This window comes from Pelodiscus sinensis, chromosome 21, assembly GCF_049634645.1.
Source record: "Pelodiscus sinensis isolate JC-2024 chromosome 21, ASM4963464v1, whole genome shotgun sequence".
Taxonomy (NCBI): Eukaryota; Metazoa; Chordata; order Testudines; family Trionychidae; genus Pelodiscus; species Pelodiscus sinensis.
The window spans coordinates 13045627-13071728 of record NC_134731.1 but is presented as its reverse complement, the minus strand read 5'-3'; the positions used below and the strand labels follow the sequence as shown (position 1 = coordinate 13071728).

Here is a 26102-nt window from a genome sequence, read left to right as displayed (position 1 = left end):
TAAAATCAAAGGGATTTTTGCCTATGTTAAGACTGTTGGTCTTGGACTCATTACTTTCCCTGGAAGGCCATATAATCAATCCCAGTGGTCATGAGACAGAATAATAGCATTGGTCTGAGCCTAGTTTGTTACAAACAAGTACCATAAAATCTGCCACACACAGCTCTACCAATGCACCTCAGCCCATTCTATGTCTCTTTGGTTGCATTGTTTGTGGGTTTTCTCACCCGTTGCCTCCCTTTTTCATAGCAGAAAATCCAGCTCATTTTTTACTTATGGCTCAAGCAATGATCTCAGTTTAAAAAATATTTGGCAAACCACAGTGAAACTATAACAGTCCACCATTCATACCATGTAAGACCACGCTCTGTCATGCCTCGTAGGACCACGCTCTGTCAAACACGGCATACAGTGAAGCTGTTACATATGTTCACTTGTTTTTGCTTTAATATTTATGTATTGTTAAAAATTGTACTAGAGCTCAAATTACGGTTGGGGTTCTGTTCCAATCCCTCCTCCCGTTGCATGCATGAGATAAAAACAAAATGTTACTTTAAATATTGTTATAAAATACATATTTCTAACTCTGCCGTCCCATTTCCATAGAGTCTATTGCCAGTAAGGAACTAATGATAATAAGGAATGCTCAATGAATTCCCATTGCAAGCTTTTGGGCAGGATATCATTAAAAAAAGTTGCTTTTTTTGGAAGAGGAATTAATATAAATGTAGAAAGCCAGATCAGCTGGTGTAAGATGGTATCGCTCTACTGATCTGTGCCAGTTTATCTCAGATAAGGATCTGGCCCCTCATCCCTAGATATTGAGATGCTGAGAGCCTCCAACTCCAGCTGAAATCTATGGAAGCTGCAGATGTGATATATCAGTGCAGGGCTAACCTCATCTCCTTTGTTTTAACTGTACTTCTTCCTTTCCCCTTTTGTAAAAGGGCCCTCCAACCCATGTCATTAGTGAAGTTTAATTGCCAAGTGACATTGCCCTGTTGATACCCTAACGGGAGACTGATGCACACACTAGTCTTGTGAGTAATGGCTCTCAAATGAATCACTGTATTTTAAGCATAATATAAAGTCAGTCAGCAAACTGGAAGCGAGAGGAGAGCAACAGTTTCTTTACGCCCCAAACTTCAAACCTGGCAGCTGGCAAACAATGCGTAAATGAGTTTACTATTATCTTTGAAGTGCATAGGCTATATAATTTAATCTGCCCAGTAAGTTTATTGTCACACAGGTATCATGTTAAAGTGTTTGTACAATTATGAGCGCTGATCTAAGGAAAGCAGAAAAAAATTATGCAGAGATGTCAGGCAGCAAAAATGTACAAAACCTCCACACTGTCATGTCAGTGTTAAAATGCATGTGTTTACACTCTACATGCTGTATGGAAGTATTGGTACACAGTATACAACATGAGCAGTGTTAGAATTGGTACCAAATTCATTTACTTAAAAGTAAATGGTGATGTTACAAAAGAGCAGGGAGCTCTTACAACACAACTACGTTGTGAAGTCAGCATTCCAGTTGTGCAAATCGGATCCTAATGCATCTCTAATTGGATCCTGCATTTACGCAAGGCTAATTTGTTATTGTAAGTAAACGTCTGTCAAGACAATCATTTCCAGAGCATCACCCTGCTCTGTGGGAAGGCCTGGGGAGAGATCAAGGTAACAATAAGTTAAAGCACGTTCAGCTTGAGACAGAGTGGGTGACTTGGCAAGTGTTAAAATGACAGGTCTGTTACACTAAATATGCCGGAGTGATATGTTGGGTTCATGAAAAACAACACACAAGACCTTTTATAGGTCAGTGATAAATAACTTGATTATTAAGTAGAATGATCCCACACCACTGTGGAATAAATGCAGACATGCATAAGCATATGCGCTGTGTATACAGAGTGCTGTGTACCATGAAGACACATAGCACGCATGTAACCTACCACGTATCTTTTTAAAACAACAACAGAAAGAGACGTAGCTGTAAACAGTCATCTGGAGGCCAGAAAGTCGTTTAGTACTACGTAAATCACATTAGTGTAACATACATCTCTTTGATGCTAGAAACTGAAATGAAGCCACAGCAAACGATGCTTTATATGCAATTTCTGAAAAACAATATGGTTCTGTTGCGACAGGCTGAAGTTTTCCAAGAGCCTGTTGTAAAAAATGCACTATGGATTGATTTGCATCAGCCCACAAAAACTAAACATGAGAGCAGTTTCTTTGTGCAATAAAATACATTGAGCTGACAAATCCCTAACCAGTCCAAGTGTTGCAAGAGTCGCGTACCAAAAATTATTAGATTCTATTGACTCTGTGGAGTGGAGCGCCTGAAACTGCTTAAAGAAACAGTGCTTTCTAATTTGCTTTGCCATGCTTGAAAGCACACACACTCACATATATTATCCATTCCTACTTTTTAAGTCTATTTATTAGGTAGTCTAGGAAGGGCATCTCAGCAGCAAACTGCAGTCTTCACAAACAATGCAGTTAAGCCCTGCAAGCTTGAGACAGCAGGGATAAATTTAATAAATCAAACAGCCATTTGGGTCCGTAAGGTATGTTAATGCTCCCGGTGGCTGCAAAAAGTTGTCTGCTTATTATTTGTGTGGTGGCGGGCAGATGACTAGCTTGCTGAAGAAGATAATACAAGTATATAAGAAATAAAAGAAGAAGAAAAACTCACCTTTCTTTTATGGTCAAGGAACTCCGATTATTGTGAGGCAGAGTCTTAGACAATCCAGTGGAATATTAGAAAAAGCTGTAATGCATATTTGAAAAGCTGATAAATCCTGTTCTTTTTGCCCTTCCCCGCTAATCCTTCTTCTGTCTCCTAGATTTCAGTACACAGAGCGATAATCCTCCGGGGTACCCCCTCACTGCTCTGCCTGTATCTAAGCTCTGCACTTCAATACCTCCAGCTGTTTATATCAGTAACTAACCAAGCAGCAAGAGATCATATCCTGTCTGCACATGCTCACTGCTCACCAGTCTTTGCTGCTGCCAAGCTGGGAGATCTCCAGGGTCCTAGTGACTCACTAGACCAGTGCTCAGGAGCTAGGATTTGAAATGATCAGAGCTGTGTGGTTTTAGTGTGTTGCATTTGGTGCAGGGGGTTGGGGAGGGCTGAATGGGAGAAAGAAGCCGTGCTCCTGTGCACGTAAAATTGAGGGGAACTCATGGCACGCTCAGCGTGTCAAAATCAGCAGCCATAATCAGTGTGCTTTGCTTTTCCTTTTTCAAGTGAGCTGTAAAAGTTCCCCTCCTTCACGTTTGTTTTAAAGGAAGGCTTTGCAGCCGTTCACAGCTACAGGCGTCAACCTATAGACCCATCCAGAGAGGCAAATCAATTGAATCATCCCCAACGTAGACGTTCTAATGCTATTGTCTGATGGGAGGCTTTTTTAATGCCTCTTTTCCCCTAGGATTAGATCGGTTTTGGAACCACCGTTTCCCCCCAGACACATTCCCAACGGAGGGGAGAGAAATCCAGGTAAATGGTTGTGCAGAAATGGTTCCAACGCAGGCTCCGAGGTTTCAGACAGCATCTTGTTATTCCAGGCACAGGTGGATGGAAATAAATGATTTATAAATGTGAGAGCTGAGAGACAGTTCACTCACTGTCTGTAAGACGGACTGATCAGCAATATCATCTTCAAGATGTATTTGATGTGCCTTGGCCAGTTTGTTCAAATGGTCTCAAAACAACACCTGTGTTATCTGAGACATTGGACGAGAGTTTAAAATTCAGCTCTACACCTGGATTTGGACCAGTCTGTAATTCTAGCATGTTTGGATCAGCCCATAGGTGCAGGAAGGAGGTGTACTGCAGCACCATCCACAAGGCCAACAGCTACTGCAGGCCCACAGTCGTGGTGTGGGGGGTCAGCTCTGTGCCCTCGGAAGGGGTGGGGTTTGAGTGGAAGGGGCAGGGCCTCAGGCACCGAGGCCTTAACGTCACCCAGAGCGTGACACTGGGCCTCCTCCCGCCAACCCTCAAAGATGCACCGAGCACCTGGCATGACGCTACCACACTCCAGAAGCAATTCAAAGGGGCCAGAGCTCTGGTCGCCGCTGCTGCCACAGTAGCAGCCGAGGTGGCCAGGAACTCTGGACCCCTTTGAAACACCAGGCCCTGAGGCAATTGCCCTCTTTGTCTCCCCTTGTCTGCAGGCCTGAGCACCCCAGGTTTTGCACCCAGCATGACACCGTGCCCTTGGGCTCCACTGCCAGCCCCATTGCCCTACGTTCCAGATGTGGGCCCTGGGGTTCTGGCGGCCAGTCCCAGTGGTGGCCCCAGCCAGGGGTGGTGAGGGGTGTGGCCAGGCAAAAGGAGGCCTAAATTGTTCCGGTGCTATTGGACCAGACCATTGAACGTTATGAGCAAAATTTAGATCCAATTTTTTTGTAACTATTGTACTAGATCACACTCATTGTGAACCAAGAGAAGAACAACATTACATGTGACTTTCGTTAGGGAGGATAATCAGAATCTAAGCAGCAGGGGAACTGGGAGCCATGCTGGGCCCCCAGGCAAGGTGTGGGGAGTGGTAGCCCCATGCTCCCAGAAGGGATGGGATCTCAGGCAGAAGAGCAGGGCTGAGGCACCCACACGGTGGCGTACCCCCTGCAGGCAACCCTCAGCTCTGCCTGGAGTGCGCGGCATGGTGTCCCTGCCTGCCCAAGCAGCCCTACCAGCCACCCGGAATGTATTATGTGGGACTCCAGAGGTCATTGAATCAGCAGGCCACAGGAAATTTGCCTCCCACCCCGGTGGGCAGGCCTGCTCAGCAGCTGCTTAGGGCAGGAGTCTGTCACTCTTCCTCAGGTTGCTTATTACCTGATTCTGTAACCAGCCCCATCAATTTCAGTGGAACTGTTTGAATAGAAAGCACTCTAGCAATAGACCCCAGAAGTCCAGGCCTGGGTCTCTGAATTAGAGAGAGGCACAAGCCGTCAAATTCTACTTGTATTTCAGTCACCAGACAATTCAAGGGCGGTGAAACCCACGGTTTGAACTGTTTTATTTTAAACATTTGCAGACTTTTCCAGGCCTGAGGCAGATCTGGATTTCAAACACAACTGAATTTTGGAGCTAAGGCTTGGGAACATCTCTGTGCAGTGTAGTGCAAGATTTTATCCAGAACGGTTCCAGGCGTACACAGATTTTATATTGGCTCTCTGCACCAATGGGGAATTTCACCATCTGTGTGCTGTAATATTTAAGCACAGGAATTCTCTTGTTGGGTCACTTCTAGACAAACAAGGTTGGTGCTGTGATTATCTCATGTTGCTTCACTCATATTTATTTTCAGACGAAAGGTTTGGGGATCGTTTTGGTTTTTAAAGCAAAGAAATGCAGGTATTTCTACTACTGCTCGCAGCACTCAGGAAAACCATGTACAGAAAAGGCAAAACCAAATTTCAGCAGGTTGCACTTTCTGGGCCAGACTCTCAGCCCCATTAGGGTGTGTCTACACTGCACCATGATTTCGAGATAACTAACGTTATTTCGAAATAACAATGTGAGCGTCTACACAGCCATTCTGTTACTTTGAAATAATTTCAAAATAACAGATGGCTTATTCCAAAATCTGCAAACCTCATTCTACGAGGAACAACACCTATGTCAAAATATTTCCAAATAAGGCACGTGTAGACGCTTCGCTGATGCTATTTCGTAATAACCCCTCACCAGGGCTATTCTAACTTATTCCTGCCCAGTGCCTCCTGGGGCTCTAAATCAAGATAGCACATCTGCATTAGGGAATCCTGCCTCAGACTAATTTTGAGGCTTCCCTACAGTGCAGACATGATATTTTGAAATTAGCTATTTCGGAATAACTACTCCGGAATAGCTTATTTTGAAATGAGGGCTCGTCTAGACTACGCTGAAGTTTCGAAAGACGATAAGAAAATTCCATGGGAATTTGCGTAGCTTCTTCCGATCTCAGTTTCAAAAGCAGCACTTTTGAAAGTGAAAGTAGTAGGGACACGTTTTTTTCGGCAACCCCCCCTTTTTCGAAAAGCCTCGTAAACATCATTTTTTGAGGAAGAGCGGCTTTTTCAAAAAGGGGGGAGGTTGCCAAAAAACCCGCGTCCCAACTACTTTCACTTTCGGACGAAGATTTGCATATCCTCTTTCAGAACTTGAGCGTAGTCTAGACATAGCCTAAGTGTGCAGTGTAGACGTATCCTTAGAGTCCGATTACAGAGCTACAGTGGCATAAATGACCCTCAACCCAGGCTTAATGGTGATGCCTGAGTGAATCCTCTTGGTATTAGAACAGCTATGTTGGATTTTTGTCATCCGCTATCCCCTTCCTGGTGGCAAAACCTTTATCAGCAGCGTAACTTAGAGCGCCCTTAAGGCTGCTCAAATGTATGTCAAGGCTCTTTTAGGCTCCAGCTCCCTATGAGTTGGGGAAGTTGAAAAGTGGCCTCTTCTCTCTCTTCCACTGAGCTGAGTATAAGCTCATGCAATAGAGGGTCTGGTTCAGGAGTTTGTGCAGGTTGAACCTCTCTAGACTGGCACCCTTGGGATCTGATGGGAGCCAAACCAGAAAATTTGCTGGACCACAGAAGTTCGATATTGTAACGAGTGGGTCTCTTTTTATTTGTATTTTGGCAAGATGAATAAATGGAACAACGGTTACAGTGCTGCTTAATAATGCATGGCTATATTGATACATCCTACGTAAGCCTCTGCCTAGCCCAGGCTTATCAGCTCTCTTCATAACAAAGTATTAGTGTTGTTACACCATTTTACTTTGTTGGTACCAGGAAATAAGTAGATAAAGCATAAATTACATGCTTACACTTTGCAACATTACCATCCCTTCCACTGCTTGCTGGGCTCTTAGAAGACATTTGGGGGTAAATTAGAGCTTAATAATAGCACAGAACACTGAGAGACAGGACTGGGGGTTGTCAACTACCTTTATGGGACTGCAGGAAACTTGGCCACACACATGATAACTGGACTGGGATCCAGGAGATCTGGCTTCTCATCGTAGCTCTGCCACTGAGTATCCATGTGACCTTGGACAAGTCACTTCCCCTCTTTGAACCCCTCATTCTCTTCTCACCTTTAGTCTGTCTCATCTATTTTGATTAAAAGCCATTCAAGACAGGTCCTGTCTCTCACTATGTGTAGGTACTGTATATAATACAGTGGTTGGATCCTTTAGGGCTATTGTAATACAAAAAATAACTTGCAGTGCCCATGAAAATGACAAAATCCATCTGTTTACCATGACAAGATGAGCCCATTTTTTCCAACCATAAAAGTCTTTAGATTGTTGCTGCATTTTATCTCAATGAATAAATTTGCATTTTTTTTTTACAACAAACACCTGCTTCCAAACGTGGAAACTCAAGAAGTGAAGATTAAGGGTTTCTAGCAGTTATACCATTCACACCAAGTCTGACAGTCCTTCAGACTTGAAAAGATGTGAAACTGAACTGCTAGGATTCATTTGTTGATATTAACATGTCAAACATTTGCTGAGGTTTAGCATAGTGACAAGGACACAATTTCACAGTGAGTTTCAGGATTTTGAATAGCAAAGTATATGCAGGATAGTCCAAGCATACAATATCCTGTATTTTTTTAAACATTAAACCATGGAAAAAGCCTCTGCTACGGTTTATTTTATAAAATAAATAGCAAAGTGCACTTGTATATCTGAGGGGGTGTTGCCAACCCTCATTCAACATGGTTGTCACAGTAAAGATCAGTAACATAGAAAATTGTGGGAATAAGGGAGGGTATGTCTACACTAGCTCGGTAGTTCAAGCTAGGTAGGCAAATGAGGTCAACCGGAGTTGCAAATGAAGCCCGGGATTTAAATATCCCGGGCTTCATTTGCATCTTCCCGGGCGCCGCCATTTTTAAATCCCCCTTAGTCCAGACTCCGTGCCCGCAGCTACATGCAGCACGGAGTAGGTAGTTCGAATTAGGATCTCTAATTCGAACTACCGGTCCACCTCGTTCTACGAGGAGTAATGGTAGTTCGAATTAGAGATCCTAATTCGAACTACCTACTCCGTGCCACGTGTAGCCGCAGGCACGGAGTTCAGACTAAGGGGGATTTAAAAATGGCGGCACCCGGGAAGATGCAAATGAAGCCCGGGATATTTAAATCCCGGGCTTCATTTGCAACTCCGGTTGCCCTCATTTGCCTACCTCGCTCGAACTACTGAGCTAGTGTAGACATACCCTAAGAGAGTATAAATGCACATTTTAAAAAAGGGAAACATGATGAATTGCAAACATGTGCTTGTTTGATCTGAGAAATTTTAGTTTGATTTTAATTTTATTTTATTATAATGCTGCATAGTAGTCTACCCAATGTTCTGAGGGCTTAGAAACAAGAATTAACTGCTGTCTTGTGCTTAATGCTTGACTGTAAATATGGAGACAGCACTCCAGTTTTAAAAAAACAAACAAATTACAGACTTTGCAGGTTAGCAAAGTTAATTAGCAATGTAACTATAACATTCTAATCTATGGAGATATCATGCCTGTTCTTCTCTCATCTACACCAGCATAAATCATGAACTGGTATATAATTTTCTAACTCACCAAACCCTTACATTGATGCTTAAGTGTCTTAGGGTGCGTCTACACTGCTATGTAAATTGCGCAGCTTATTTCGAGTTAATTTTGAAATAGCTTATTTCATAATTTGGCGCTGTCTACACAGCACCAAATTTCTATATACACCTCTATTTCAAAATAGCCCTTAATCCTCATGGACAAGATTTACAGGGATGTCAGATTAGTGATCCTGTTATATTTCAAAATAACAGGCACACTAAAAGACACAGAAAAGCTATTTCGGGATACTTCTGGTATCCTGAAAGAGAGCTGACATCGCCTAAGGATCTAAATCAATGGATGTGGCAAAGTTTCCCTTAGTCCCATAAAGTTTATTTACAGCCACCAGTCCTGGCTCTCAGTGTTCTGTTCTGTTATGTAGCTTTCATTTACCCTTAAATGTCCTCTAATAGCCCAGGAAGCAGTGGGAGTGTTGATAATGCTGCTAGACAATATGGACCTCCCATGGTTTGGCAAACTCTCTAGTTTAGCATCAGTCAGGACTAGAGAGGTTCAACCTGTTCTGGTGGTTTTCCCAAAAGACGTGCCATGGCTTTTAAACTGTCTAGACAAATCTGCATCTGCACCACGTTCTGAATGGATTCCAGGGATGTGCTATTGTTTTGATGGAAAATGTGCTTTGTACATGGTTTCGTCAAATCTACCTGCAATCCTCGGAAAGTTTTTTGGTTCTTGTGCTTTGAGTTTTGGATTCAGACAAGCCCTAAACTCAAAGGAAAGCTTCACGCAATGCAAGTTATTGCAGTGCCAAAGCTCAGCACCATTGTGAGGAGTCTGTTTTGATGTTAACATTTTAAATTACTGAGATGGTGATACCATATAGCCAACATGGGGTAACACATGAACCCTGACTCATTTACACTAAGGGTCCTTGACACCCCTGTGATAACATAGTTTGGTCCTACTGTAAATGAGAATCACTCTCTTGGTGCATCAAATAGTCCTTTGGTTAAACAAAACCTCTGTCTGGAGACAGAGACTAGATCCACATGTGCCATAAATTGATGCAGCCCCAGGCTACATATCTACACAGCAACATTATTTCACAATAACTAGTGTTATTGTGAAATAACTTAGTCCATGTCTAATAATAATACTAGTTATTTCAAAATAATGTTGAAATACTGCCAAGCTGGATGACTTCTTACTTTGACTCCTGTAACACTCAGGCTATGTCTACACTGGCCCCTTTTCCGAAAGGGGCATGCTAATTTTACAGGTCGTAATAGGGAAATCCGCGGGGGATTTAAATATCCCCCGCGGCATTTACATAAAAATGTCCGCCGCTTTTTTCCGGCTTTTAGAAAAGCTGGAAAAGAGCGTCTACACTGGCCCCGATCCTCTGGAAAAAAGCCCTTTTCTGGAGGATCTCTTATTCCTACTTCAAAGTAGGACTATGTTATTTCAAAATAATACTAGATATTTTGAAATAATGTTGCTGTGTAGACATACCCAATGACTTCAGAATCACCTTTGAGATTAAGGTCATCCATAGCTGTTCATTCTTCACAGGCTGTCCAGAATTCTGTCACTTGTAGCAAACATACAGATTTTTCTTTGGGAAATTCAGCTATGTGGATAACTGGAGATCCTGCAAAGTTGCCAGACTTAAATCTCTTAAAACAGATGGCTACTACTCTGGATGGGCAGGAATGGTATCCCTGGCCTCTGTTTGTCAGAGGCTGGAAATGGATGACAGGAGAGGGATCACTTGATGATTACCTGTTCTGTTCACCCTCTCTGAGGAATCTGGCATTGGCCACTGTAGGAAGACTGGATACAGGGCTAGACGGTCTGACCCAATATGGCCATTCTTATTTTCTCATGTAGATGTCTTTGCAATATTGGGCTTCAATTTTGTTAATTTCTCTTCTGACACAGGTAAACAGGTCATAACAAAATTATATTTGGCCTCATGTGGCCCTTCCATAGAATACTAGAACTGGAAGGGATCTTGAGAGGTCATGAAGTCCAGTCCCCTGCACTCAAGGCAGGACCGAGCACCGTCTAGACCATCCCTGATAGATGTCTATCCAAACTGCTTTTCAATATCTCCAGTGATGGAGATTCCACAACCTTCCTAAGTAATTTAGTCCAGTGTTTAACTACCCTGGCAGTTAGGAAGCTTTTCTTCGGGTCCAATTTAAACCCCCTTGTGTTGATGCTCGGTTCGGTAAAATGGCGGGAGTCCCAGAGGCTTAAGGCCAAATACCCAGTGAAAACACTGAATGATGACAAGACAACAAGTTTTAACAAAGAAGGAATGATTTATTAAACTGAACAACTTAAAATGAGCAATTACCCAATATTTACCACAAAACAATTGAACCACAACAATTTTTAAAACTCTTAACTAAGTTACAGCTAAGTAAAATATATACACGTTTCAAAAACTGTTTCTTTAAACACACTGACAATAGCAAAGGTAAAAGTTACAACTGAGCAATATATTTTCTAACCTGTCTCTTTTAAACCACTTAACAACAGTGAGGGTAAATTAAATACTTACGAACTCAGCAACAACAACAGTACAAAGACATACAAGGAATCCGAGCATGCTTGAGATTCCTACACCCCTTTTTAGATTCGGTGGGTGGGAGGCGGCCTTTGGGTGATCAGTCTTAAGCCAGACTCAGATTCTGTCTTCCAATATTCGGGAGCCCTCTTGGAGCTTAGGGCTCAGTGGTTTTTATCTTATTGCCTATTACCATATTTGGTATTGTTTGTGCTCTGGGAGTAGCATGGGTGTGGTGTGATGCCCATATATGGTGCTGAGTGCTGGACTCTGGCAAACTCCATTTTATTGGTAGATAAGCCTTGTTGCTAACCATGAGACCTGGTGAGGTTGCTGAGGTAGATCTCTGCTATGCGCCCAAGGCCTGGCCAAGAGAACCCATACTTGACACTTTGCTGCTGTTAAGCCCATTGCTTCTTGTTCTAGTGTTGGAGGTTGAGGAGAATAATTTTTAACCCTTTTAGGTACTTGAAAACTGCTGTCATGTCCCTTCTCAGTCTTCTCTGTTCCAAACTAAAGAAACCCAGTTCTTTCAATCTTCCCTCATAGGTCATGGTTTTTTTTTCTAGACCTTTAATCATTTTTGTTGCTCTTTTCTGGATCTTCTCCAATTTCTCCACATTTTTCTGGTCACAATACCCCAGTTGAGGGCTAATCAGCACAAAGTAGAGTGGAAGAATTACTCATGTCTTGCTCATAGCACTCCTGCTAATGCATCCCAAAATGATGTTTGCTTTTTTTGCAACAGTGTTGCCATGAAGCTTTGGGAGGAAAAACTCCCCAAGGTATCAGCCAATAATGTTACTTTACATGACCCATTCAGCATCATACTTTGTAGACTCACTGCTGAACTTAGGCGGTTGATTGACAGAAGACTCCATAATCATGGACAATTTCTCTTTTCATAGTCTGCTCCTGCACATGCATGGCTTCTAATCTGGTTTGGGCACAAGAAGATCTTTTGTATGTACATGTGAGGGCACTAACTATTATTAAGGGCATATCTACACTTGCATAGCAGCTGTGATTGCAGCTAGGTAGGTATTATCCACACTAGCTTTAATCTAGCTAGTATGACTAAAAATAGCAGTGAAGACATTTCAGCATGGGAAATATTAGCCTATCCAGTCCCCCTGCATATGTACTTGCATTGCTGGCTCAGGCTGCAGAAGTCTGTGCAACCACTGCAGGATTATGACATCTTAGTTAAATCTGTCACATTGTCAGCCACCCCATGGTACAATCACACTTCCAGCTGCAGTGTAGACATGCACTAAGAATGATTGAGAGAGTTACTCAGAGCTTGTCTAAAAGCATCAGTTTCACATGTGGTGGGACTGGGCACTGATTGGGTTGAGCCAGTGAACAGGGTTATGTACACACTCTTGTTTCAGTTTAAATCAGGTATGTTTCCATTTAGTTCGCGTTAATTAGACAAGCTCAGCAGTTGATTAGACTGGTCAGACTAGAGGCTCATAGTGGCCTTTACTGCCCATAAACTCAATGAATATAGAAAATAGAGACAGGTTTGAGCTAAACCAAAATGAGACTGCCCATACAGAGATTTGCAAGGGCTTAACCAAAGCAGTTTAATGAGTTTGTGTGTAGATAAGGCTTCAGGTAGGGATAAGAGATTTTACTAGTGGCATACTCAGCACCTGGAAAGACCTGCACCACAACTGATAATAGGCATTTTGTACAAGACCTAACTGCTTAACATAGAATCCTAAGGTTGGAAGAGCCCTCAGGAGGTCATTAAGTCCAGCCCCCTGCCCAAAGCAGGACCACCCCAATTCAACCATCCCAGCCAGGGCTTTATCAAGCCGAGACCTAAAAAGCTCTAGGGATGGAGAGTCCACCACCTCTCTAGGCACCCTATTCCAGTGCTTCACCAGCCTCCTAGTAAAATAGTATTTCCCAATATCCAACCTAGACCTCCCCCACTGCAACTTATGTAGTCTGATAAACAGAACTAGTGACACCCATTACGGTAGCATCACCTGATAAATTCATGTTAATGTAATACTTTCTAACCCCAATGGAACTCAGCTGATGTCAAGGAAGGCATTCCTAATTTGCATAGGTGTTGTTAAATGAGGATCAAATCCTACATGATTCTGTAAGGTCAGTGGTAGTGAAAGGTGCTTACCCAATGACTGACTTCCCTTGTAAAGCATGTTTAAAGATCTACTGCTGAAAAGTGCTGGCTGGCTACTATTATTATTTATTATTATTAGCACCTGGCACAAAATACTCAGCATCTGGCATGACGAGCCCCCAAATCCTTGCAAAACAGAAGACTATATACATGTACATAGAGCTCTCAATGTTTTCTCCATCAATGAAGGTCATTGTACTGGTGCAGATCTCTGCAACTCTTTTACTCCCAATACAATTACATCATCAGGATGGTACTTTAAAAAATAGATTGAATCTTTTTTGCTTGTTTTGTTTTGTCATTCAGACAGTTCATTCTTTTATAAGATCCAATGATCTTTCATTCAACAGAAGCAGTACTGGCTATCTTTTGAGACTAATATGCTATCATCCTGAAAAAGTTAGAATCAATAAACTGTTGTAGTCCAAAAAATAGCAGGATGAATTCTGAAGCTTGCTTTTGCTGCACACTGGCGTAAAGCTGAAGGGATCCCACTGAAAGCCGTGGAGTTGCTCCAGATTTACACTGCAGTAAATAAGAGCAGAATTCTGCCCAGTGTATCTAGTAAAGTGTTGGGTGTATGTTGAAAACATGGAGTTGTGAAGAGAGAAAAAATTAGATGCTTGAAAAGCCTTGTTGTAATGAAAGCTTTTAAAGAAAATACAGCATTTTCTGGTAAGTGGAAGGGAAGCTGGAGAAAAAGAAAATTAACCTCTTCATAGAAGCTGTGATGGAAAGACCAGAGTCGGCCGTCAGAATCTGAAGGTCTTTTAGCAACGCAAATCAACAGGACCCATTGGTGTTTCTAATCCAGGACTATGCAGGATGCCAGTCCACTGCCATCTGGATTTCAATTAATGCCTATGAAAAAAACGTTATTTTATTCATTTAATTCTGCTTGCACATCTAGGAGAATGGTTTATTTCACAGTTTCAAGATGCAGCAGGATATTGCCTGGCATATCCTGGCAGGATATTGACTGCGATTAAGGTGAAATAGGCTTTGCAGGCCTTCTACACTTAAATGACTTCTTGGAAAGAATTGGGAATTCTGACTTGAATGCGTGATGGAGAGATGGCCAAATCCCATTGGCCACCCCAGGTTTGATTCTCATTTCTAAACAAGAAACAAAAGATGATCTAGCATTTAAGTCATTAGATTATGACGCAGGCAATCTAAGTAAATGTGAGTTGACAAGGCATTCAGGGTGGTTCTGCGTTAGCTCTCCTGCATTACCACTTGGAACTGCTCTTAAACCAGGACTTTGAGGAAAATCTACTATTCAATATCAGAAGCTGAAACTATGATGCATTTTGTGACGAAGGTCATGTGTACAGTTTGTTATTAGGAGGATCAGGTGAGCTTGTCTTGCTTAATTTCTAAAGCCACTCATACATAAAGACCATGCTTCTGACTTGACTTGCATTGCTTTTGCACCAGTGTTGTTCCACTCATGACATTACACACGACACAGGCAAATACAGGAGCCTGCAGGACCATCCTTAGGATATGCAGGGCCCTACGCAGTACTATTAAACTGGTGCCTTACATCCAATGGCAGCCCGATTTTTTAGAGATGTGATTTTATAATCTTCAGCAACACACTACTGATATATTTGTAAAGTAAAAATGTAAACTAAGCTCCTGTAGACTAATACATTAAATTCAGAACCTGACAGTATATACCTGATTTTGGCAAATGCCTGTTATATGGCTTCATGGTTCAGTGTTTTGCTAATAGCTCAGGCAGGCTTTTTCACTTTAAGTTACCAAAGCCTGTGGGGAGGAAGCAGAGCCACAGAAAAGGGATAGGAAGAGGCAGGTGGATGGACATTAAGACCCAGTGATGCCCCACATTTTCAAGTGCCCTACACCGCTGCATATGCTGTGTGTGGGTAAGGATGGCCTGCTTCAGCTCCTATTGAATTTCAAGGGGAGAGATTTCAAGGGGAGTACAATCAGGCCCTAAATGAGAGAAGGTTTGAAAGTTCTGCTAAAAAATTATTGGGTTCATGTTCCAGTTGGGGGAAACTTAGGGAGAAAAAGAGGAGAGAAGGGAGGGGCAATGGTTAAAAACGGAGAGAAAAAGAAATATAATGACACCATCAGAAAATGAGCAGATGATGGGAGAGGGAAAATTCTAATGAGGTAAAATAAAGTAAAGGTTGAACCTCTTTAGTCTGGCACCCTCGGGCTTGGCAACATCCATGGTCCTCCATGATTTTATTTAGCTGAATGTCCACTTATCATGGATGTGGCCAAGTTTTCTGCAGTCCCATAAAGTTTGTTTACAGTCACCAGTCCTGGCTCTCAGTGTTCTGTGCTGTTATTTAGTTCTAATTTACCCCTAAATGTCTCCTAAGAGCCCAGGAAGCAGTGGAAGTATTGATAATGCTGCTGCACAATATTGAGCTCTTGTGGTCCATCAAAGTCTCTAGTTTAGCACAAATTAGGTCCTGAGGTTGCCAACCTAGAGAGGTTCAACCTGTATAGTTACATTGCAGTGAATTCCTTGGTCCATTGAAGTTCATGACAAACCTCAAGGATTCCACCTAAGGTATCCACTTATTACTGAAAATAATGAATATTCTTCAATCCCTAACCCACTCCATAAAATACCCATTAGCTATAAAATGGCCAGGTATCAAACAGCTGCATCATTGAATGTCTGACACCAGATGGAGATGTGTCCCAGGGTGTCAAATTGACCCTGGACATATGGACTTAAATGTTAGGAGTTTGAAAACTCAAATATCCAGAACAAAAAGTAACACACAGGCTGTGTCTAGACTGCATCCCTTTTCTGTAAAAGGGATGCAAATTAGACACATCGCAATTGCAAATGAAGCGGGGATTTAAATCCCCCCCGCTTCATTTGCATAAACATGGCTGCCGCTTTTTTCCGGCTTGGAGCTTTGCCGGAAAAAAGTGCCAGTCTAGATAGGGATCTTTCGGAAAATAAAGCCTTTTCTGAAAGATACCTTATTCCTCTTAAAAAAAGGAATAAAGGATCTTTCGGAAAAGGCTTTATTTTCCGAAAGATGCGCGTCTAGACTGGCACTTTTTTCCAGCAAAGCTCCGAGCCGAAAAAAAGTGGCAGCCATGTTTATGCAAATGAAGCGGTAGGGATTTAAATCCCTACTTCATTTGAAATTGCGATGTGTCTAATTTGCATCCCTTTTACGGAAAAGGGATGCAGTCTAGACACAGCCACAAGGTTTTCAAAAGCTCAAACGCCATGAAATTCACCCACCCTGGTATTATTGTTAATAAAGCAGGGTTCAGTCCTACGAACACTCACCAACAGAGTGTTCCTGTGAGTGAACTCAAGGGACCTGTGTAGGTTAAGAAGGGCTTGCACTCAGCAGGGCTGGCAGCCACCAGCAGGAGCAAACTCCTTTTGGGGGGGTGGCTCTCACACTCAGATGGGCCGGGCTTTGGGTGGAAGGTGTGGGGCTGAGGTAGTCTGCCCTCAGTGCTGCCCATACTGCCGCACCTCCCTCCCTCCCCCAGCCTTCAGAGCCATACAGAGCAGCGCTCAGGCACTCAGGCAGTGATTCAGAAGGGCCAGGACTCCTACTGCCACCACTGATACCGTGCCAGTGGTGGTGGTCAGAGGACCAGTCCCCTTTGAATCACCGAGCTCCTGGGCAAGTGTCTCCTTCCCTTCCCCTCTGCCCCCCATCAGCAGGACTGCTTGCACAGACTGGTCCTTAGAAGGCAAGGCAATGGAATTGAAAAGATGAAACAGAGGAACATCTTGATCGTTTTCTTACAGCAGCTCAGTGGACAGATGATAACCACACAAACGTAAGTGCCACACAAACAAGGGCCACCATCCAGCAAATTAAGAGAACTGAAAGATGAAGACTGAGCTTTCTGCATAAGTCAGGATCACGGCAGCTCTCCCCGTTTCTTTTGTTGCCTGACTTGATCTTAATTAAAAAAAAAGGAGATGGAAGCCTACTGAGAAGAGTACGTCCTGAAATGAGCTTCATGCCTCATGCTGCTGGAATTAAGGTCCTCAATGTTTTTGATTGTTTGTTGTCTTTAACATTCAGTCTTGATCATTGTCATTTTCTTTGCTATTTTATAAAGCAGCAAGAAGGTTACACAGCTGGTGGCCATAACGTAGTGGATTCTTTCTAGTGACAAATTAGACCCAGCGTTTTCTACTGGTCCAATGCGTTGCACTTTATTCTAAGTTGTTTTCCACTTTGTCTCTCACTGTGTCTCAATGTTGTACCTACCACAGTTTAGATTCCATCTTGGTGAGTGCTTCTCAGTGCTAGAGTAATCCAAATTATGACGATCACTTTCCATCTCTCCAGTCTTAAATATTTGTACAAAGTTTAATTTAAATCAACTTTCTGGTCTCATTTTAATTAATATGTTGCGAGATCTGATTAGTGGGAAAACTGGTGAGTGCCGGTTCTCTGTCAGAGATGGAATGAAGACGGAAAATCCCTTTGGAATTTTGGCCCTGATATTCACATACAAAATCCAATAATTAATGATAAATGATAAATGAAATGGGATGTATTGAGAATTGTGCTTTCCTATCATTTTGATTCATCAGTGATTCTCTGGGCTGTATCCAGAGGTGCTATGAATCAGCCTACCTCCACTAACTACCCTGTAACTATGCTGCGTACACCACTGGAGAATTTGACCCTCTGTTTCCATTTCCAACCTAGCCTTCTCTAGGTGGAGCATATGGGCTTGAGTTGGGTTTGTTTCCTTGGATGCAGGGATCATGCTCATGTCTGTATTGATTCATGGATTCCAAAGCCAGATAGCACTACAGGTTGAACCTCTCTCATTCGGCAACATCTGTGGTCCGGCATGATTTTAGTTAGCTGGATGTGCACTATGGTCGCCAGGGTCCCATAAAGTTTGTTTACAGCCACCAGTCCTGGCTCTCAGTGTTCTGTGCTGTTGTTTAGCTCTAATTTACCCCTATATGTCTTCTAGTAACCAGTAGGGGTATGTCTACACTACCCTCCTATTTCAAAATAGGAGGGTAATGTAGGCATACCGCACTTGCAAATGAAGCCCGGGATTTGAATTTCCTGGGTTTCATTTGCATAAGCGGGGAGCCGCCATTTTTAAATCCCGGCTGGTTCGAACCCCGTGCCACGCGGCTACACACGGCACGGGGTTCGAACCAGCAGGGATTTAAAAATGGCGGCGCCCAGCTTATGCAAATGAAGCCCGGGAAATTCAAATCCCGGGCTTCATTTGCAAGTGCGGTATGCCTACATTACCCTCCTATTTCAAAATAGGAGGGTAGTGTAGACATACCCTAGGAATGTTGATAATGCTGCTAGATAATGTTGGCCTGGCATGGTCTGGAAAATTCTCTGGTTTGGCACCGGTCAGCTCTCGAGGCTGCTGGACTAGAGAGGTTTAACCTGTATTGTGATCATCTGGTCTGATCTCCTGTATCACACAGGCCATATTGATAAAAACTACTCCTCTAACTTCTCAAACAATGAAGCCTTAGTAAGGCCTTTACCATCCCCTCCTCCTAGCTCCCAATATCTGCTTTTTCTGCATCAGAGTCTACCCTCATTTACATTGGTGTGACCCAGAAGAGCTCCACTGGTTTTTCATGTTTACATAGGTGTTAATGAGACTAGAATTTGCCATACTGGGTTCCCTTTTTCTGGTGCAGAGTCCCCAGACCAGGACTTGTGGGGAATGAAGAGGCTTGTGCTGATCTCTAAGTGCCCCAAACTGATTTTCCCACTGTAGTCCCTGTTTTGACACTATGTTGTACCCTGGAAACCACCAACATTGTGTCCAGCTCCTAGGCAGGAGGGCGAAGGGGCTTCACGCACTGCCCCTGCCTTGAGCACTACCTTCACACTCCCATTGGCTGGGAATCAGTCCATGAGAGCCGGTGGGGGATCGGTGCTGGCAGATGAGAGCCACACAGAGCTACTAGTGCCTAGGAGCCAGACCTGCTGCTGGCTGCTTTTGGGGCACAACGCAGTCAGCAGTGCGGGGATAAGTGAGATGCCTGCCTCTGCTTCCACTCCCTGCTGCGCCGCTGATCAGGAGCCACTGGGGGTAACCCCATGCCCAATCCCCTGCCCCAGCCTGGAGCCCCCCCCAAACCTAGAACCCCCTTCACACAAACCCTTTATCCCCAACCCCACCCCAGAGCCTGCACCCCCAGCCCACAGCTCAGACCCCACCTATACCCCAAACACCTGCTCCAGCCCAGGGCCCCTGCCCAAACCCAGAACCCCCCATTCCTGGCCCCAACTCTTCATGCCAGCCCTGAGCCCCCACTCACATTTGACCATACACATACAGCTACATTTGGTCATACACAGCAGCAGTTTTCTTCAACCAGGAAAGCCACTGCTCTGGAAAGCAAATCCTTTACTTGGGTACATTTCCGTTCGGTATGGCAGCCATTGACTTCCATGTGAGCGTTGCCTGAGGTGAGGAAAGCAGGACTCAACCTGAAAAGAATAAGCTGACAGGATAGAGAGGATCTTCAGTGAATTCACGGGCATGACAATGCAAATCTGCTGGATGTCTGTATTTTCATTAGCACAACTTGACAGTGCATCTTTCTGAGGCCCACACTTTATCTCTCCCCTGTACCTCTATCAAAAAAATGTCAGTGCAGATCAGATCCTAACAACTTCCTAACCATTGGCCTGCAATCCAATATTTCCCTCCTGGACTGGGCACCTGTAGTGAGGCAGACTTCCCTCTGGACTGGAAAGCAAGGGAACACTATATTCCCCATGGTGGGTGGAGCCAAACTCGCCCTGCCCCCCTCACCAGAAGTACCAGGGCAGGGCCAGAAGCATAAAAGGAAGGCACCACAGCTCAGTTGAGCTGCAGCCCATGGAGGGAAACCCCTTGGCCCCAGAGGAAACAGATCCCAATTAGAAGTTGCCAGGGCTACCTTTGGCTGTGTGCCCCGAGGAGCCTGAGAACCACTGTGAGCCAGAGGTAGCAAACCCCAGGGCGACAGGAAGGAGTCCAGGGCAGTTGACCACTGCAAGCTGCAGAGTTATCTGTGTTTCAGCCGGAGTGTTGCTGCTGATCCCAGCCAAACCAGTGTTGGGCCACCCTGCCACTGTTAGGGCCTTGGGCTGGGAAATTGTGTAGCAGTGTGAGCCTGCGTCCCCTACCCCTTGCCCCGGGGTGGCGGATTCCCCACCTTTTGCCTGTGGCTCCTTGAGAAACCCTCTTCCCTAATACTCTCGATGGCTTGCTGGGTGTGCAACCCCCGTGGGAGTCCCCTACCCTGTGTTGGTGCTCCCCTTTATCTGCTTCCAATAGACTGTGTTTGCTTGCTGGCTGCCTGAGACCAAAAGCCCAGGCTAATGCCTGCTCCCTGCCCAAACCCGCCCAAGGGGCAGGAGTTACCTGAAAGCCCGTTATTGGTTGTCCTCCCTACTGTGGAGCCACGAGCCTGAGTGTCCACAGGGCCTTGCCCTTCCATTGGCAGGAGCCCAGGCCTCAAACTGTTAGGGTGTGTCTAGACTACATGCCTCCGTCGACGGAGGCATGTAGATTAGACAGATCAGCAAAGGGAAATGAAGCCGCGATTAAAATAATCGCGGCTTCATTTCCCTTTTTCGAATAAACTAATCTACATGCCTCCGTCGACAGAGGCATGTAGTTTAGACGTACCCTTACTGTGAGTTTGTCTCTGCCAGATGGGCCTCGAATTACAGACTGCTGATGCCTCGGCTCCACTGAGGTGAGCAACATTGAACCCTCCTGAGGCAACGCAACTGAGCGGCCTCCCTCCTCACGGGAGAGCAAGGGGCACTACAGCACCTCATCCAGTCTAAAAAGCTCTGACTGCATAGGGTTCACTTTCTGGCAGGAAGAGAGGGCATAAGATCACTGTTGCTCTGAGGACTGTATCCTAAGCGGTTGACTGTCCATGGAAGTCACTGGGAGTCTTCCATAGACTTCAGGTGGCACTAGATTGGGCACTGACTGAAGAGAGAGCAGTCTTCACCTGCCATGGGGCTCAACCGCACCATTTCTGCTCTGCAGTTGAACTCCACCAGTCTAGCAAAATCTATTTCATCAACCCATAACCCCGCCACTGAACAGGGGGGAACAATTCAAACTCACACAATTTGGCACCTGCTAAAACAGTACAACAAGCCTGCACGACATCCACGTGGACATCTCAGAGACTCATGCAAAATGACTTTCCAAGTGCTCCCCGGGGGAATGGTTGTCCTTTAAAGAGGACAGAGGAAGGTCAAAGCCGCAAAAACTTGGCAACCCACAAAAATTAGCAGGGGAGTTTGTGGAGCACTTGTTGGATTTTTTTTTCCATTAAAAATATTGTGAACTTGTTGTTGGTCCCTTACTGCACTCATACATAATGTTGTATTACAGGCTTTGTCATGTTTCATTTACACCCTTATAAGCACCGCAGATATTTAAGTATTTTTTGAAGAGGTGCCAGCAGCACAGATGGCAACTGCACAGGCTGCTGCACAGGCAGGCGTCAGCGGTACGGTGAGCATCTCTAGGAAAAGCACAACTGGTGGGGCAGAAACAAGATGACAATGTGGCCTTTCGGCAGAATCGACTGGGAAAAAGACACCCAGATCTCTTTGGAAAACTCGAGAGGGAGAACTAACTTCCTGGTGTGCAGTCAGCTCCCCAACTCCCAACCGAAGACTGCCCGTTTTGTTTCTTCTGTGGAATCCTTGGCTAATTTGGCATGAAGAGTCACACTGTATTGATCTCTTTGCTATTAGCAGTGTTTGCAGTTAGGGCTTTATACAAAATGCGCTGCAGTCGAGTGGAGTGTTTGGATCAGGCTCTTCAAGAGGGTGAAAAAGCAAAAGGATTATTTGTAAGTGCTTTCTAAAATTAGAGCTGCTGAGAGAGCCACTCGAAGGGGCTGGCTTGTCCCCAATCCCCAGAGGATTTACAGCCACACTAGTATCTCGTTCCAGGCAGTTTTTTTGTTTTCCAAACATAGACTAAACCCACCGAAATGGTTCCTCAGTCCATCCTGGGTTGCAACTCACTTTGCCTCTCTCAGGGTATGTCTACACTGCTAGCCTAGTTCGAAGTAGGGTGGCTAATGTAGGCATTCGAACTTGCAAATGAAGCCCGGGATTTAAATATCCCGGGCTTTATTTGCATGTTCCCGGGCGGGCGCCATTTTTAAATGCCCCATACTTTGAACTCCCTGCCCGCGGCTACACGCGGCACGGACTAGGTAGTTTGAAATAAAGCTCCTAATTCGAACTACTGTTATTCCTCCTGCAAGGAGGTTTAACGGTAGTTCGAATTAGGAGCTTTAATTCGAACTACCTAGTCCGTGCCGCGTGTAGCCGCGGGCAGGGAGTTCAAACTATGGGGCATTTAAAAATGGCAGTGCCCGGGAACATGCAAATAAAGCCAGGGATATTTAAATCCCGGGCTTCATTTGCAAGTTCGAATGCCTACATTAGCCACCCTATTTCGAACTAGGCTGGCAGTGTAGACATACCCTCAGTCCCCACACCTCACAGCCTACAGCAGGACTTTTCCTTGCTCTGTTTAGCTGAGCACAACCTCTCAGGGCTTTTCTCCATAAGGGCCCTTTTCCAGGGCCATCCTTAGGATTTATGGGGCCCTACACAGTATCCTTAACTTGGCATCGCACTGCCCAACATCAGTCCAGCAGATGATTTTTTAGAGATGTGATTTTATAATCTTCAGCCACACACTAATTTTAAGTTAAGATCCTGTCGACTAACACAGTAAAACCAGGGATAGGAAGAGGTGGATGGGTGGACATTAAGACCCAGTGGTGCCCCAAGTTTTCGGGTGCTCTACAAAGTTGCTATGTGGCATATGGGTAAGGATGGCCCTGCCTTTTTCCTGCAGCAGCTTCCCACTGCCTCCCTTCCCAGAAGGCACTGGCTGCCTCTCCCAGGTACATACCTACTGCTCCTGCTTTTCCCTTCCTTACTGACTCCTGAGAGAGAACACAGTCCCGTCTTCAGCTGCACCTGATAAATGAATGGGGCTGACAGTGTCCCAAGCTTCTAGCTCTTAAAGGGACAGACGGTCTGATTACAGCCATACTTAAACATTCCGAATTATAGACTACTGTGGAATCGGTATTTTCCTAACCACCTAGCTGTCCAGATATTTGTCAGGTGAGGACAGCGAGAAGTCCTGTGGCACTTTAGAGACTACCTTTACGATTGCTGTGTGCCCATCTATACAACCTTGTTCCCCAGAGAGTCAAAATCTCCAGGAATTAAATTTCAGTATGAAAGTGTTGAACAGAGCTGAGTGACATTTGGAATTTTCTTCCAATATTTTGTGGTCATCTCCGATGGAGATGAAAGGCTGAGATATTCACGTTTGCCAGGGAATGAAGTAGTCTGATACGTTTCCTTGTGACACATAAAGAAACGTTTCCTTGTGACACATAAAGAAAAGTGTTCAGATTTTCAGTGGTGTGAACCACTCACAGCTCATTAAATTTAGTAATGTTTTCAAAACTCTAGGAAGCTTCAGTTTGGATTTCGGATCAGAGTTCAAGGTCAGGGGAATTTTAGATTTATCTGAGATGGTTTATGCAACCCTGTTTTCTAGCCCATAATTAGATATGTAGAGTCCTTTAATACAATGGATATCGTTTTTTAACTGTGGTTATCCACAGATGTCAGTGTGGATATCAGGGGCACTCTTGTGGGTGCAGATACAAATTTGGGAGCTAGAATACTGCAAATCTATGGCTATCCACTTTATATCTGCCAGTATCCACAGCCACAGATGTGGATGCAGATATCCATGGCTAATTGTCATGAATACAGATGTGGATGCAGATATAAAATTTTGTATCCACGCAAGACTCTAGAGATATGACATATGCTCTAGCGTAGTCACAAGCTATGTGTGCTGGTGCACGGGTTTGTGTAAACAAGCTCTTCATTCACAGCAAGCCAGGGTGTCAATCTACCAAGCGCTAGCTTGGGGTATGCTAAGTGTCCACATGGGCTCTGGTGATGCACTTTAACAGTGCCCTAGTATTTCAATCTTGTCAGCTAGATTTTTTTTTCCAGATTATCATTGTAACACAATGTAACACGCTTTGTTATGTGGCACACATGGGCAATGGGGGTTGCCGGTTAATTGAATGTGCTGGATCACAAAGTTTATGCTCTGCCCCTGCCTTCTACCTGCAGATCTGGCTGCCGGCAGCTTGAGGCAGGCTCAGGGGCAAAGAGGCACCTGCTGATGACGTCAGCCAGCAGTGCTGGCTGTCAGAAGCCCCACAATGGCCGGCTAGACAGGCGGGAGTCAGGCGCGTGTGCCTGAAGATGTAGCAGTATTGTGGCTGGGGTTTAACAAAGTTAATAAAGGTTTCCAGTTAACAGAGTGCTGGATAACAAAGCTTTCGCTGTAATTATGTACATGTTTATTTCTTTGCATTCTGATAGCAACAAGGAGTCCTCATCATGAACCGGGGCCCTATTGTGCTAGCCACTGCCCACACACAACAAGAAGATGGTCTCAATGGGCTTAAAATCTTTGCATAGCCTGGCTATTTGGTGATTTCTCTCAACATGAAAATCTATTTAAGTATCAGTGTTTTCCCAAAGGGGCCATCTCATATGGTTGACCTGGACAATTTTTCAATTCCAGTTTCCCATCAGAGAAAAAGAATGGCAAATATGTGACATTTTACTATGCACCTTACAGCACTGCTGCCATAGCTCCATGCTCGCTAGATTCCCGCCCTTCCCTGTGGTTTGGCGATATTGCCTTCCCAGCTAAAGTTGGGAGTAGTGCTGTCCTGGAGACTGTGCTGCTACACTGTGTGAAAGAATGATACAGTCTGTAAGACCTGGTGCTGAGTCAGTCGCAAAACCAACACCAGCTAATACCCTCAATTAAAATCAGCCTGCATTTGTCTGGTGCTTGAAAGCGCCATCTTTTGACAAGTATAAATCATATCTTGCTTCTTGTTTTTAATGGCCCACAATAAACTTGAGTAGATAGACTTTCACCTGGCTAATACAGTCTGAAGTCCCTGATGTCAACCTGTATCATAAAATCACAGCATCAGCTTCTCCCATGAACCTTTGCAGCATCACTTTAAAGATTCGGAAGAGAAAAGTAAGATTGTGGAAGCATTAAATCGGGGGTCTTTTGTCCCATGCTGACTCGGTTATTCATTATGAGGAACTGACAGCATCAATTACCGGGCCCCAGTCCCCTAGCATTTCAGAAACCACGCTGACTCAGACTTTAAATTAGAGTGAGGATACCACAGAATGCTCAAGTTGATTTTGTAGTTAACATGCACCACCTTTTGCTGCTTTTGAAAAGAGGAATAGCTGAGTCATGGCAATTAGTCTATCTTCTTCAACTTCCACTGAATTAGCATGTCATAGTAGGGCTCTATCCAGTTAGGCCAATTAGGTTTGCTGTGTCACTTGTTTTCCCTGTGTTTAATAGAACACGCAGCACAAATGAAGATAACCAGAGGATGAAAGACGAGAGCTGTAGGGCTCATAAAATAAGAACCAAAGAGAACAAGGTGGAGGAATACAGAATAACGAATGGCAAAGAGGAATCTCAATTAGCCTCACTTTGAGGGATCTCAATTAGCCTCTCTTGTAAAATAAGAACAATGGAGTATTAAATGCAACTGAAAGACATCACATTTTGAACCGTTGAACTGAAACACTTGTTTGTACAATTCATAATTAGCCGGTGGAACTCCCTGCTACAAGAACATTAAGATCAAGAGCTTTTCAGTATTCCAAAGAG

The 26102-nt window shown here is 44.2% G+C and overlaps 1 protein-coding gene across 1 annotated transcript in view; it reads right to left on the bottom strand.

Moving 5' to 3' along the window:
- WSCD1 (WSC domain containing 1) overlaps positions 1–2966 on the bottom strand; it is a 69929-nt gene extending 66963 nt beyond the window's left edge. Inside the window, exon 1 of the mRNA XM_006138563.4 lies at positions 2704–2966. The gene's annotated coding sequence lies outside the window, so the exon portion shown is untranslated. The remainder of the gene's footprint in view (positions 1–2703) is intronic.
- Positions 2967–26102: the final 23136 nt, after the last annotated feature.